Source organism: Cataglyphis hispanica, chromosome 6, assembly GCF_021464435.1.
Source record: "Cataglyphis hispanica isolate Lineage 1 chromosome 6, ULB_Chis1_1.0, whole genome shotgun sequence".
Classification (NCBI taxonomy): domain Eukaryota; kingdom Metazoa; phylum Arthropoda; class Insecta; order Hymenoptera; family Formicidae; genus Cataglyphis; species Cataglyphis hispanica.
Window position 1 is genome coordinate 6,955,425 of NC_065959.1, and position 14,395 is coordinate 6,969,819.

Sequence of the window (14,395 nt, forward strand, 5' to 3'; positions counted from 1 at the left end):
TTACAAATGCTCAATTTGAATGCTCACGACTTCAACTTAAATAAAGTCTGAAATATTCTTGTACTAATAAAACAATTAGCGGCAATTAGCGTTCTTATGGTTTTGCAGTTTCTTGGCAAAGTTCGTTGTGAAACGAACCGTTATCGATTAAATATTGATGTTAAATTAAAAGTGAATCAATTGAGGATTGAATTAATTCTTAAGCATACATTTTCAATCAATTTGATCATCATAGAATTTGCTCTATCACTATTATACAATAATCAAATTTCATCTGAGTGTAAATGTTTTATAAATTATTAAAAAGAACAAGAAATCATATTTTATCTTATCTTTGTTAATATTTTATTATAATTTTATTTTCTATTTTATGTTTAATTATTCAAATGGAAAGCAATTTTGTCTAAAATTAAAAAATCAAGTAATGATTAAATAATCATTATATAAAGCTTACAAAATAAATCCTGATTTTTATTGTAGCATATCCACGTTTATTTTAATAAAAATAATTCTTAACTATTTGATTTCACAGAAACTCCATAGAAATGTCCTCGCTCTTTATCATCGTTTTCAAATATTAATGATTTTTCCAGCGTTTCTGCGCTGAGAAGATTCACAGGAGTTAAAGTGCGTCGAATTCTCGACATTCCGCCGATTAAATTACAGCCGGTACAACGGATATATTTGCCGATGTCGGAGGGTAATCTCCGTGCACACAATTATAACTTACTAGCACGTCTTCCGGATCCTAATATATTTGGCTAGACGGTGCCGTCAACAAATGATACCATCGGTCGACGATGCTGTGAGATTAATTTGTGAATCATGATTAAGGTCGGCATACTTCCGAGTTGTTAGCACGGTAATGAATTATCCGTTAGCAAAAGAGGTTTAATATAGAATCTCACTTCGATATGTTTATGATATACGTATATTACCTATTATATTATGACCTATTATATTGCCTATTATACGATGACTGAACAGCTGACGCAAATAATATCAAAATTATCATATTTATAAAGATGCCATATAAAAAAATGCTCGTGGGAAATATTTTCTAAAAATATATCGTTCTAAAATGCAAACTATAAATCTGTCCTAGAATGATTTTCTGGTTTGCCATGTTTGACATGTAATCTCGTTTTATTAGAATGAATCATATACGCTACATCAACAAACACTTCAAAATAATTTGTTTTTGAGTTGCATACTCTGAGCCATCAATTTGATTATAGTCCATCACGTTAGATTGACGATAAAATATTTTTTGCCCCCCAAAACGTGCTTTATCGTCGATAGACTGCGACGCTGGGATTTTTGATCGGATACAGAGAAGTTTTGCAAATATTGGTACGGGAAAAATACGAATTTTATTCGGTGTGTATCTGCAATGCGTCCCGTTCGTATTGTAAAGTGACGTTTAACTTCGAATTTCATCCGTGCCGCGAGTTTTTCGGCGAGCGCATGATAAAAAATCTATTCAAAATAAATATGAAAAAATCTCTGGCCGATGTAAAATAAAAGCACGCGCGGTATATATGACAAATATCGACGAGCAGTTCGCATCTCTATTTCTATATCGAGATTGTAATATTGATTGACAAAGCCATGTGACGTTTTTAATATATGAAATATGTAGGAGTCACAACATATATCGATATAGATTTTTTCGATTGTGCAATCAGTGACGAAGTACTCTATAAATCAATTGCGGTCTACATATAAATCTATTTGAGATAAATACGAGTAAAAATTTATGTGTTTCTTTTTTATTAATTTTTGTCTATGTGGATTTTTAATATCAAATATAAAATAGAATTTATATTTATATTTCGCTTCACAGCAACGCAGGGAATATTAAATTTTTATTTTGCTACAAATATTTTTGCATATATCTTAAAATAAATAGTACGACAAACGTCAAATTAATTATTTAATAAGATTAAATTAAAAAATTGTAAATTTATTTAAAATAATTACAATACAATCTTTAAAGGAAAATTGAATAGGATCCACTATCAATTAACAAATGGAGATTCTTTTAGTATTCTATTAAAAATATTGACCAAAATGCAGAAAGTACTAATATTCTGGAATTTCGAAAATCTTCCTCTCGGCGAATGCTTGGGTTAAGCAAGCCGTGGTTTAATTTCGTTGAGTATCCGCGTTGCAGTGATATTACAATGTTAAGCCGCTGGCTATTTCGTTACCGCTGTGTAATTGTCGCCGCGAAATTACAGTCGCGGAAAGCGACCCCCTCTTGCGTTCTTTCATTCGCTTTTGCTCTCTTCCACCGTAGCGTTTCGTCTAATTCAAAAGTAGTATCTCGGGACGACGCGAGGAGAGTGGCTAATCCCGCTGCTGACTCCCGTCCCCGACAGAAGCGATCTCCTAGGACTCGTAAAAGTAGTAATCTCGGATCTTCGTCAGAAGCTTACCCCACGTAACAATCCCATCTATTGGTACGCGCCGTCAAAATGGCGAAAGATAACCGGTTATCAACTTATGTTAGAACATATGCACAAATATGGGAAAAATATATTAAAAAAGGAGCGTCATAAAGAATTTTAAATATTTATATAGCATAGTTTGCAGACGTTGTAACGTTTTTTAAATATTTCATTATTATTTATATATATTTAATATTATATTAATATATATATATATATATATATATATATATATATATACAATTAATATGTTATATAAAACTTCAAATTTTTCTGACAAGAAATATTTTAGCAAATAATTATAAAGCATCACACACCTCATTCTCATAAAGATAATGATAAAAATAATATATTTAATATTTTATAGACAATAAAAGATTCGCGTTGTTAGTTTTGAATGCTAATAATCGTTACTGATGCGCGACATTAGTCGCTATATTCGGTGAAACTCGACAAATTGTTGGAAATGTACAATTCTCCGGGATTTCGATATTTTACACATGCCCATGTGCATTTTATGCTTATATTACGTGTACATCAGTTGGCAGATGTTGTCAATGCAAGTTTCATTTCGAATTAGTGGGTTGATAATATCGTGGATATGATGAGATTTACTGCACCATGTAAATCGTTGCAGAATTCAGTGTTTTAATGTGCTCACTAACATTGGAAATATGGTGTATTTATGTTAAAAATACAGGGACATATTTTCCGTCACAGTTCTCTTTTAATGTTTATTTTTATTGCCACTCTATCAATGTCACAATTTCGGAATAAAACCGGTGTAATTTAAAATATCTGAATATCACGCAGAGAAACAAATATGAAAACAGCATTTTACTTTTATGAAATGTTATATTTATGGTCAATCAACAACAGCTGCATCGAATTAAAAAAACTTTTAAATAGTTGGAGCAAAAAATTATTTTTTAAAGTGAAAAATAGCAAAAAAATTCTAGCAAATTATTTCCACATATAATTTATTATGTTCTGATTTGACTTATTGTTAGATAGCTTAATATGTTTGATTGCCGAACGCTATCATCAAAATTCTGCATCCTTTAATAACTTCTAATTTCGGTGAATATTCGCCTGGTGTCGCGCGCGAATATTTTCCGTGTCGGTGCATATGAATCGACCCGTGTGCGAATCGTGGGGACATTGCTTTTTTTAATTACAGAGCGACTGCGGCTGTGCAATTTATGGAAACGCTGCTGCGCTGCATAAAACACTATCGGACCGAGAATTGCGTACTTTTCCATTCTGAATTTTGTATTTGTAGAAAAGTTATCGTATGGTCAATCAATCAATCTCTCTCTTAACATTTATTTTTTATAATTTCAATTTATATCCTTCTCTTTAATACATATCTGAAAGATAAGGTGTTGTGAAAAACAAGTCACTATGATTTACGATATGATTTATAACTGTCCATACAAAAATATCGACCATTTCGTTGTAGCAATCATAAAATTTCGATATAAAGTGCGGAAGAGTGTCTCTCCCATTGCTTCTCCTCGATCGGCTGACTGCCGTCAGTATAACAACCGCAACCTACATGCATTGTACGGAAACCATTTGGGCCAAGTGTCTGGTTACGTGGTATGCGTCCCTCGTGAAAACGAATGCCCGTAGCACGTATGGAAAAAGAGAGAGAGACTGTGCGCGTGTATCCACATATGGGACGTGCTGCACTACTCGTGGGAGAGGACCAATAAAATCGAACGTCATTGTAGTCACTGTTCCCGTATGTTTTGTTCCCATGCGCTTTTTTCCCTATCTTCCGCGGAAAAAGCCATGGAAATCTAAGAATGCAATTTTAATCCCATGGTAAAGCGTATATGATACAACGCGTATGGCATATTGATGAAAAATTTTCACAATTTACGTTTTATATCGATAGATTTTTTGAGAAATTCAAAGTCAATATTTTTTTATCACAATCTTTTATTAAATTTTGTTTTTGTTTATTACTTTACTTAAATCGCGATAATTAAAATTATGCCAGAATAAAATGTAAATAATATTAAATTTATTAACAACTAACACATAAATAAAAAAACAAAATTTCTTTAAATTGCTTGAAGAGAATAGATAAATAAAATAATCTATCTAATTGGTAACAAGTAATTTTAATTTTTGTATATGTGTGTGTGTGTGTGCGAATGCATGCGTGTAAAATGATAAGAAGATGTGTTGTTATAACTTTCACAAAATATTTATTGAGTGGTGAGATTAGTCAATCTTCATACGTCATCGAAACATTGCTCTCTCGGGCGCGGTGTGTAAACAAAATTTCAATTTCTCGTAGACGGCTGGCTGGTGTGAAACAAAGCAGGTCGGACCGTGTGTGTCAGAACCAGACTGACACGCGCGCACCGTGCTCACAACATTGGCATCCCACCAACGGCGGCACATCACCGAGCCCGTCATTATGCATTCGGGATACAGCTTTAAACAAAACCTCGCCCACACGTAGCCGCGGGCGCCTTGACATGACATGGTTAATTCCGACACGACGATAATTAGTCGGCATTTCGTATTCATTGACGCGCGCGTACTGACTTTTTGCGCATTTTGCAGCGGATGGGGAATTATAGCACGGTGCATAATTGTCGGCGGCATGCTTCGACAATCCCGTGTATAATCTAGTCGGTAGTTGCTAGTGTCGTTTTATGTATGTTTGTACTGCAAATATTAGGATCTTCTAAAATCACCCATCAAGTTAGCTTCAAATGTTAAGTAATATTTGTTACTTTACATCTTATTGTTAGCAATACACATGCGCGTATCATTATAATAGTAAATAAGAAAAATATAAATAATTGCCATGAATAGACGTTAAGAAGAACCAAAATTTTAAAAGAGATGAAAATGATCCTATTGAGACCCGTGAAAAAATACGATACCCTTTTAATTTAAGGGATATTCGCAGCACAGGCTTTGCATTTAAATGGTTCAAAAAAATCGACACGACCCCATAAAAATCTCGGACGCTTGTAGAATTTTTTTATACAGGAAGGATTTTTTGTACGAACTGAATACATCACATATATATTTTTTATTCATATACGTGAGACTTTTCTGTAACATAATTGCTCTATTTACTCTAAAAAATATTTTGTAAAATTTATTCTTAATATACAGCCACAATTATTTTCTATAAACTTACAATAAAATAATACGTTTTAATCGAATCGTTTTTTTTTTGTTTTCTTGAAAAGAACTTAAAAAACTGCACAACATTCGTCAACATCTTCCTTTTAAAATTAGATTTTATTCAACTTCAAATTTTCAGTTTTATTTTAATTCGCAGTTTATTGTTTAAGATATTCAACGATAAAAAAATTATCCTGCTTATTATATCGTGAAAAGATTACTTTAATTATTCGTCATCGAATCTGTAATCAAGAAAAAGTGCACGATGGTGAGGATAACTCGTCCATGATACTTAAAGTGCAGAGCGTATTTTCCGGACAAACGCGCAAGGGCGTATCGACGATTTGTCTCGTCAAAATATATAATAACCCGGCTGTACCGTGACGAAAAACACGTGTGACCGATTGAGATTATTTAAAACACGAGCAACCCGTCGACCGCGCAGTCTTTCAACCGTGGCTATTAGCGCGTTAAATATGCGCCCCGGGCGCGATCCGCGTTATGCGCGAAACGTGATCATTGTAAATTACATGTACCTCCCCTGTTAACCCTTTTAAGCGTGTTAATGTATTGCATTTGGTGCGGTTTCGATATGCATATTGTGGTGTTTTTCTTTGGGAATTTTCGTCGACTATTACGTGTGAATAGGTACACGTGCTACGCATATCATTAACGGTGGAATATTCAAATGAAAAATAGAAGTCATGATAATTATTTGTCTTTTTGAAATATTAATGCTTGCAATATATACACATATATTTTATACATGTATATAAATTACATTTAAATATTCACATCAAGAAATACGCAGATAAATTTATACATATTTTTTTCTATTTTTTATTTTTAATTATATTTTTTATATTTTCAATTCACATCTACTTTAGAATGAAAAAATTAATTACATAAATAGAGTGAAAAAAACTTGCGCATTTAAATGGTTAACTGAAAGGCGGAACTAAACTTTCTCACCATGTATACGATTTCAAGGAGAAGTACTGAGTACAAAATCGCGTTTGTTAATTTACGGATCGCAGTTTTCGACGCTCAATGGTCGGTCGCTTCTCTCGTTGTCGTTAGCAACTTTCGCCGTTTGGACCTGGCGATTAGATGCTCAAGAGAAACGTTCTCTACTGGGGGAAAACCTGGTTTAACGCGGTGAAGGAAGCCACAACAGTGAATTGACTCAAAGTTTACCGGGTTGTCCGCCACAACCACTTTAAGCCGCGTCCTCTCTCTCTTTGTGCTCGATGGATTCTCATGTAGAGAAGCCTTCAAACCCCGTTTTGCCGCGGGCTCTGGCATGGACAGTTCCCTAAAGCGATTCTTGACCAACTTCGACCATTCCGTTCTATGCGCACAGTCACTCGAGTTAAATCCACTTTGGTTATCTCTTCAACTATTTGACCAAGTAGAAAGATAATTTTATATATTAAAAATACCCTTCTTTCTTACCCGTCTTTCAATATTACTTATATCAAAATTAAAAATATATTTTATTTTTCCAGCTATCTACCAAAAATAATATTTGTATTCCGAATGTATGTGTGATCTTTCAATTACATGCCGAAAGTAAATTAAGGAATTAATAAATTTTTGTATATATATATATATATATATATTTTAAAATATAAACAAAAAAATTATCTATATACAAAAATCTCAAATAAATAATTATTTTATATAGAGAAAAGATCTAAAAATATTAAAAACTAATATAGAGAAATACTTATGAATGTCTTAAAAATTACTCAAAATGTCTCGTAAATATTTTACTTTAGATACATTAAATATATATTATTCCATTATAATGTTGAATAGAGCGCATTTTGATTCATCGTATAGCTATATCCTTGTAACGCACATTATATTGCGAAACGAGCGTTCGTGTAATCCAGTTGCAGAAAAGCGCCAACACTCGTAAAGTCGGTACGTGCCGTTCGTTGTTCGCATGTAGTATAAAAGAAATCGGAAAAGGTTGTGATAAATCAGCGACCGCGATGCAATTGTCGACACCGCGAACAGCTTTAAAACGCTTGGCGCATCGCTTTTTTAAAGCCCACTGTTGCACCGTTGCAGTGCATCCGCGTTGGACCGCGCGAATTCACATTAAAATTTCATTTCGCGTTGACGCTGCCCATATAATTTCACGCTGAACGCGCACGTCTTACGTAACTGGTGTATATCTCGTCTTTAGAAAATTTAATTTCGCCACGAGCGCCAAAGGTAAACGCCACGATAATCGAGCGCGTGCCTCGGCATACTACGTAGAAAGCTTTTTATGTTTTATTTTTTCCGAAAAATGAAATATACGTTACATAAACCGGGACAACACAAAGTTTGAGTTCTTAATCGGAGCAGGTAACAAGCTTTAGTTTTGGTATTCATTGCGAGTGTTGAACGAGAAATAATTAATTTTTTTCTTACATATTTGATTTAGTAAAATTTAACTACAAGTAAATTATCATGATAATATCGAGTAATCGTCTTCGTGGATTAAATATCAAATAATAGATATGTACGTCATTGCTGCGGGGTGCTTCCGGCTTCTAACGGACTCACTATGCGAGAACCCGTAAATAGCGCGGAGCGAAAGACCGACTAGACTGCGCCAACATCCTCCCCTTCGCTATTGTGATGTCCCGTAATAATCGAAAATGGCACCCTCTTCCCTTTTCTCTCGTCGACCTTTGCGGCGACGACGCGGTTGTGCCAACTATCAAAATAAAAAGACCTCAACGGCACTCGGGTCGATTGTGCGACCGTGAAATATCGACGAAGTTACGGACGCCCATTGTGACGTTCGACGGTTCGTTTATATCATTTAACGCTTTGACCGCCCTTATGGCGATGAGAGAATGAATATATTTGAACATGCGACGTATTTTGAGAATTTTTATGATGAGAAATGACTACTGGAGCACACAGTGTCAATCTTGCCCGAGCTTTCATCGATTTTTATAACGTATCGCAACTGAAAAAATTAAGCTATATAATAATCATATTTATATAAAAGTTGATGCATTTCTTACTAATGACAATACTAAGAATATAGCTTTTTTATTAACTTGTATCGTTTATTTGTAATTTTAACGCTTATCGTAGAATTTTGTAAATTTTGAAAATTTTCAAGAAAGAATATATTTCGTTTTACCCTGTTCGTGACAAGAAAAACAACGTATCGACTAGGTAAACTCATGCGCGATTACACTGGAAAGCCGCTGATCCGACAAATTCGCATGCAGCACTCGGTGATTCCGTGGTGCACTTTAGTCCTGGCATAGAGATGATGTCACGCATTAGATACGGTTATCGACCCTGACTAAGAAATTACTTTTTGCTTGTACAGCTTATATAGTACATATTTTTTTTTTATACTCTCGCGTGCTCTCTTCTCCCCGCAATATTACGTAATCTCTTATATATAGAAAATTCTCTTTATAGAATTTGTAGAGTATAGAAATAAATATTTGCAAATATATATATGTTTATCTCTCATAAAGCAACGATTGTTGTAACATCCGTTTGCAATCGATTTTAACAGCATCCATAAAATACGTGGCATCTTATTCCGATATAATCGCGTGATCTCTTGTCGAGCGAGCGCTCACTAGTCGATGATTCATTCGCGATAAGGTATCGGGAGAGTCAAGGGAGGATCTTCGGAAGATCCTTCGAGTCGCCTCAAGGACAACGACTCGGCGACGTGGAGGAAAACGGGCTTCCTGAAAAGGCGTCGCTGGCGCGCGATTACCATGAGAATAAGGACCCGCTGTCAGCGGTGTCAAAATACGACCGTACCTTCGCACAAACGGCTCGGTTCGGTTCGGCTCGGTTTGTCGCGTCGACCCGAAAACGTACCATTCAAAGACTGCTGTGCTCAACTCGGCGCGACTTAAAAATTGTACACCTTGAAGAGCGCGACTCCCGCTGTAAAAGGGCCGATTACATTCCGGGTGTATAATCGCAAGGGTCGCGCGGATCCTTTAGAAAACTTAATTCCTGGCCGTGGACGCTGTATTAGGGACCGCATCCCTTCTGGCTTTTCTCAAGATGGGTGGGAGAAAGGTTCAATTAAGCAGTTTTATTGACGGAACATTTAAGAAATAATAAGTTGTTCACGTTAAGAAGAAGAGACTTTATAATATACTTTCTAAAGAATTATTTTTCAATTTTTTAATTTAATTCTTATTATTTAATTTAATTCTTAAATATTTCACGCAGAATTTTGTTATATTCAAGTATTTTAAATATAAATCAAACATGATGAAATATATATAAAATCCCCAAATTAAGATAGATATAATATTTATATAAAAGGTACACGCATTTTTAAATAAAATAGAATTTATCATTGGCCATAAAAAAATCTGTTTGTTCAATAAAATATATAAAACACTATACTTGTGAGTGAAAATTTATAGCATTATGACATATATCATTTGTGTTTTGACATCATATATTAAATGACATAATATATATAAGTTTTCTTAAATGACTCAACAAAGAGCAAATTGCAAAGTTTATTCGTGAGATTATCTCAGAGTTCAACATTACAACGCGCGCATGAAATACTTATTCAGTAGTTCTGCGCTTAGGTAAGCATAATGAGATCAGAAGTGGCAGCGGAAAAGAGAAAGGGACCTGAAAAGGGGGTGCACCGTGTGCGAAACGGGGAACGCATGACGCAGAGAAATGGCGTTTCTAAAGAAGGCGCGAGAGGAACATCTGACAAGCCTCACAATGCTCTCGCTCGGAACGCTCTCCTGAATTTATGCACGCGTCAAAGTCGTCGTGGATGCACCTTGGTATGCGGTTCCTTGCGCGCATTTGTTGCGTGCCACGACTGCCGGCGAGCGAGATCGAGAAGGAAAGGAAGCGGCGTCAGCAGCGAGGCTGACGGAAAATCCCGCGGTGATCCCGCGATCAGAAAACGCATCTCAAGCTTGTCCCGAAACTTATCCTCTCTGTCGTCCCGGGAAAATATTAGTATTATTTTTTTCCATCTTTAGTTTTTAATATGACATATAAAATGACATATAATGTACTATTTTTTAAAAATATTAGAAATTTGTGTTATATTTTTCCCTTTAATTAAAAAGTAAAAAAGTGTACAACTACAAAAAAATTTAGTGGTCCAATTATATCAAAATATAACATGGCATGGATCGAAAGGTATACTCTATCAACACGAGCATTAATTTTCCCCTTCTCATTAAGTACATACATATATCCATATGATATTGGGAAAATTGCAAATTGCACTGGCGCGTAGCACGGTAGGAATTAACCGCGATATAATTTAACGCATGTCTCAATCAATCGAATTAATCGGGCTACCCCCTCCCTCCCTCCTCCCCTTAATAGCGTTCTACCAATATTGCAACACACTGGTATATCCTAACGGGAATCATAATTTTGCTTGGCGGCTGCATGCGAGAAAAAGAAGAGGCCAACAAGCGTTGAACTGCGACGTCTCCTGCAATCAAATTGAGATAAATTACGGGTAAAAGCCGCACATTGTCCCTCCCAACTTCTTCCGCTTCTTTCTCGCACTTTTTCCTCCCGTCTCGTGTTTCTTTGCAGGTTCGTGTTTCTCATTTACCTCACGCATAATAAATATGCATAATACGTACATTATGGTATAATTTAAGATGACCAACTTTCATATTAAGAGAGGGGAAAAAAGTCTTTCTTTATTTCTCTCTCTTTCTTTCTTTCTAAACGTTATTTTTATATTAGACTCAAGATTTTAATGCAATTAAAAAATCACAAAATACAATTAAAAAAATAACAAAAATATATCTATAAACAAAAGCTATCAATTTTGTTGTACATGTGCTCTATAACTTTGTCATCTTTGTTACTTATAAAAGATTCAAGAAAAAACTTTGTTTTTGAAAGGATTAAGCGCCATAAGGCAAAATGCGTAAAAGATCTTCGTCTTGGGGACGATCACGTTTCGTTGATTTTACGTTTAATTTCGCACTCGCCGCATTACGTGAGTCACATTTTCTTCGCGTTTTGCAAGGACCGGCTGGCGGAGACAGGAAGAGAACCGGGTAACGCGATCTTTCGTTACCTCCGGCGGGAAAAGGAAAGAGAAGAGAGGGAAGGACAACCCGTGCCATATTTCAGAAGCACGTCCAACGTTAATGCAGTAATTTCGCAGATAGCGAATTTTGCTGTAACCCAGCGCTAATTGCCGGCGAGAGAGTACAGGACGACGTAATATCGTCGTCTCCGGCAAGGGAGTGCATTCTCGAGAGGAAACGGGGGGTCATATACGTGTGTGTGCGTCTATAAATAGACGATCCAGCATAATTAAAGGACTACACTGCGGAAGGAGAACATTGAAACGAGCGAGTAAGTTTTACGTACTGTCGCGTCTTCGTGAACTGAATACGAAGATTCGTCTACTCCGTTTTCTGTAATTTTATGCAGTTTCGGAGATTGAAGTTTATCACACGCACGTCGTCTCTTGTGATTTCGGAAGCGCGCTTTCGTTGTTAATTAATTCACATTTAACTCCGAGAGACTGCACGAAGCTGATAAATTGATATGAAAGCAGTAAGGGAGAATCATATGTAATTCTATCTTTCTTTAATAATTCTTTTTCTAATAAGAGTTTAGTATTATTTACAATTAAAAGCTTGAAAGTTTTAATAATAAGTATTTATTATCATTTCTTAATATTATTTATTTTTCGTTTTTTAATTAAACAAATTGCTGAAATTGCAATTTTTCTTTTATAATATTAATGAAAAAAGTCTTGCTTTTTGATTAAGTGCTATAAAAATTGTTATTTTGTGATTTAAATGTTTTCAACACAGTCGCACAAGTCTGGAATTTTTAACCGGAAGTCTATAATTTCGCGTGTGATACTTGTCGTGTGAGACTGAGACAATTAGCTACCCTTCCCCTCTGACAAACTCGTACTTGTTAGGGAAAATATTCTCGCGATAAAACTCCTAAGGTGTCGGCCAATAAAAATTCGGAATCCACGGGAATCAAGAGACTGTATGTATATATATATATATATATATATATATTTGTATGTATATGTATGTTTGTATATGTATTTAGCATATTGTTTTGCGTGACTACGGAAATCTTGCGTGCCGCATGTCACTTACGCGCCACGGTATATATTTCCGCGCCCAAGAGCGCGTTGTCGCGCGTGTCCACGTGCGTATTTATGTGTGCGCCACAAAGTGCAGCGAGGAGAGTGGGAAGAAGGGAACGGGAGTACGGAACATAGTCCTCTTATCTGCGTGCATATTGGCGCATTATTCAGACTGCCGGCACCACCCTCGACTGTCCTGACTGTCACGTCGTGTAACTTCGTACTCACTTTTGCAGCGAGTATCAGCGACAATCGCGCACGTGCGTACGTGCATGCGTGCATGCGTTCGAGCGAGTCGCACGAAAAGTCGAGCTCCGTATTTACGTAAATGCATGATGAAAGTGAAAGAGACGAGGGAGGAATCACGATGATGATTTCGTCGGTGACATCTGTGGCAAATCCCTTGATAAAGTTGGAACACAAAATTCTACGCTACGAAAAAGAATAATTCCGATTCGAATTTATTAATTCGAGCGGAACTTTTGAGTGTACGTAGAACGGCTTGAGAATAATATGTCCTCTCTATCGTTCTTTAAAGATTTTATGTCACGAGATTGAAATAGCCTTTATAATAAGCAATTATAGGAAATAGTATACTTTCGCAAGTGGCAAGAATAATAAAGCAAAATTTAAAAAATAGGAAAACTAAATTTTTCGTGATAGGTAATTTATGAATCAAATTTTAAATAATGCAACTCTTATAACTTACTAAAACGTATCTACCAAAAGGTTAATAGCTATAAAACGGACACGGAACTTGTATGCATGCTTGGCGAGGCGAAGAAGAAGATTATTGTTTCCTTTTCCTCCAGGGAACATTAATCTTGAATTCACAAGGGAAAAACAATGATTAATGGCGAAATTTTCAACGCGTGTGCTAATAAAGCTATCATGATAAAAAGAAATATTATGCACCGGATATAAAGTACTTGCTGTTTAAAAGCGGGGAAATATTAGCAGATGTATAAGTGATTTGCGTTTTGTTTCTTTAAAATTACTTATATACTAATTCATATTCATATTTAAAATATTTTAAATGAATTATTATGTGTAATCATAATTTAAAAAGTACAGTAAATTATTGAACGATATTAAATATGATTGTATCAGGGTAAATTAAAAAATGATATTTAAAAAATTTATCGCTCTGTTTTTATAACTTAAAAAAATATTTTGAATAATTCAGTATAATTTATTATAAATTTGCACTATTATTAAATTTAAGTGTTTATAAATCTTCAATTATTGTTTTTTTAAGTCAAATATTAAACCTCGTATATAAGCTGCTTGTGATACCATTATATTTAAAAAGTATATGTGAAATAAAAACCTATGTGTCTGATGCATATGATAATGTAATTTATATATATCTTAGCTGCAAAACATTATTTCTTTAAAATAAGATTAAAGAGTAAAGTACACATCTAAAAAACAAATTAAGGTGCAAATATTACGTAGAAGATTTTTTGATTACATGTCAAAGAGTTAATATAAAAATCGCGGAATTTTCATCCTGGAAGTGTATCTCGCAATATTACTAGATACACCCTGTTGGTATAATTCCTCTCGCGTCGCGACCATCCATGTCGATCACAAATTAACTCGGTTTAATTAATGTCTGTTCTCCCGAGCGCCCTCCATAGCCCGTCGCTTCCCT

General features: G+C 35.1%; 1 protein-coding gene across 1 annotated transcript in view; it reads right to left on the reverse strand.

Moving 5' to 3' along the window:
- The window catches only part of LOC126850235 (tyrosine-protein kinase transmembrane receptor Ror), a 229,700-nt gene that overhangs the window by 47,170 nt on the left and 168,135 nt on the right, over positions 1-14,395 (reverse strand). The gene's annotated exons all lie outside the window — the stretch shown is intronic.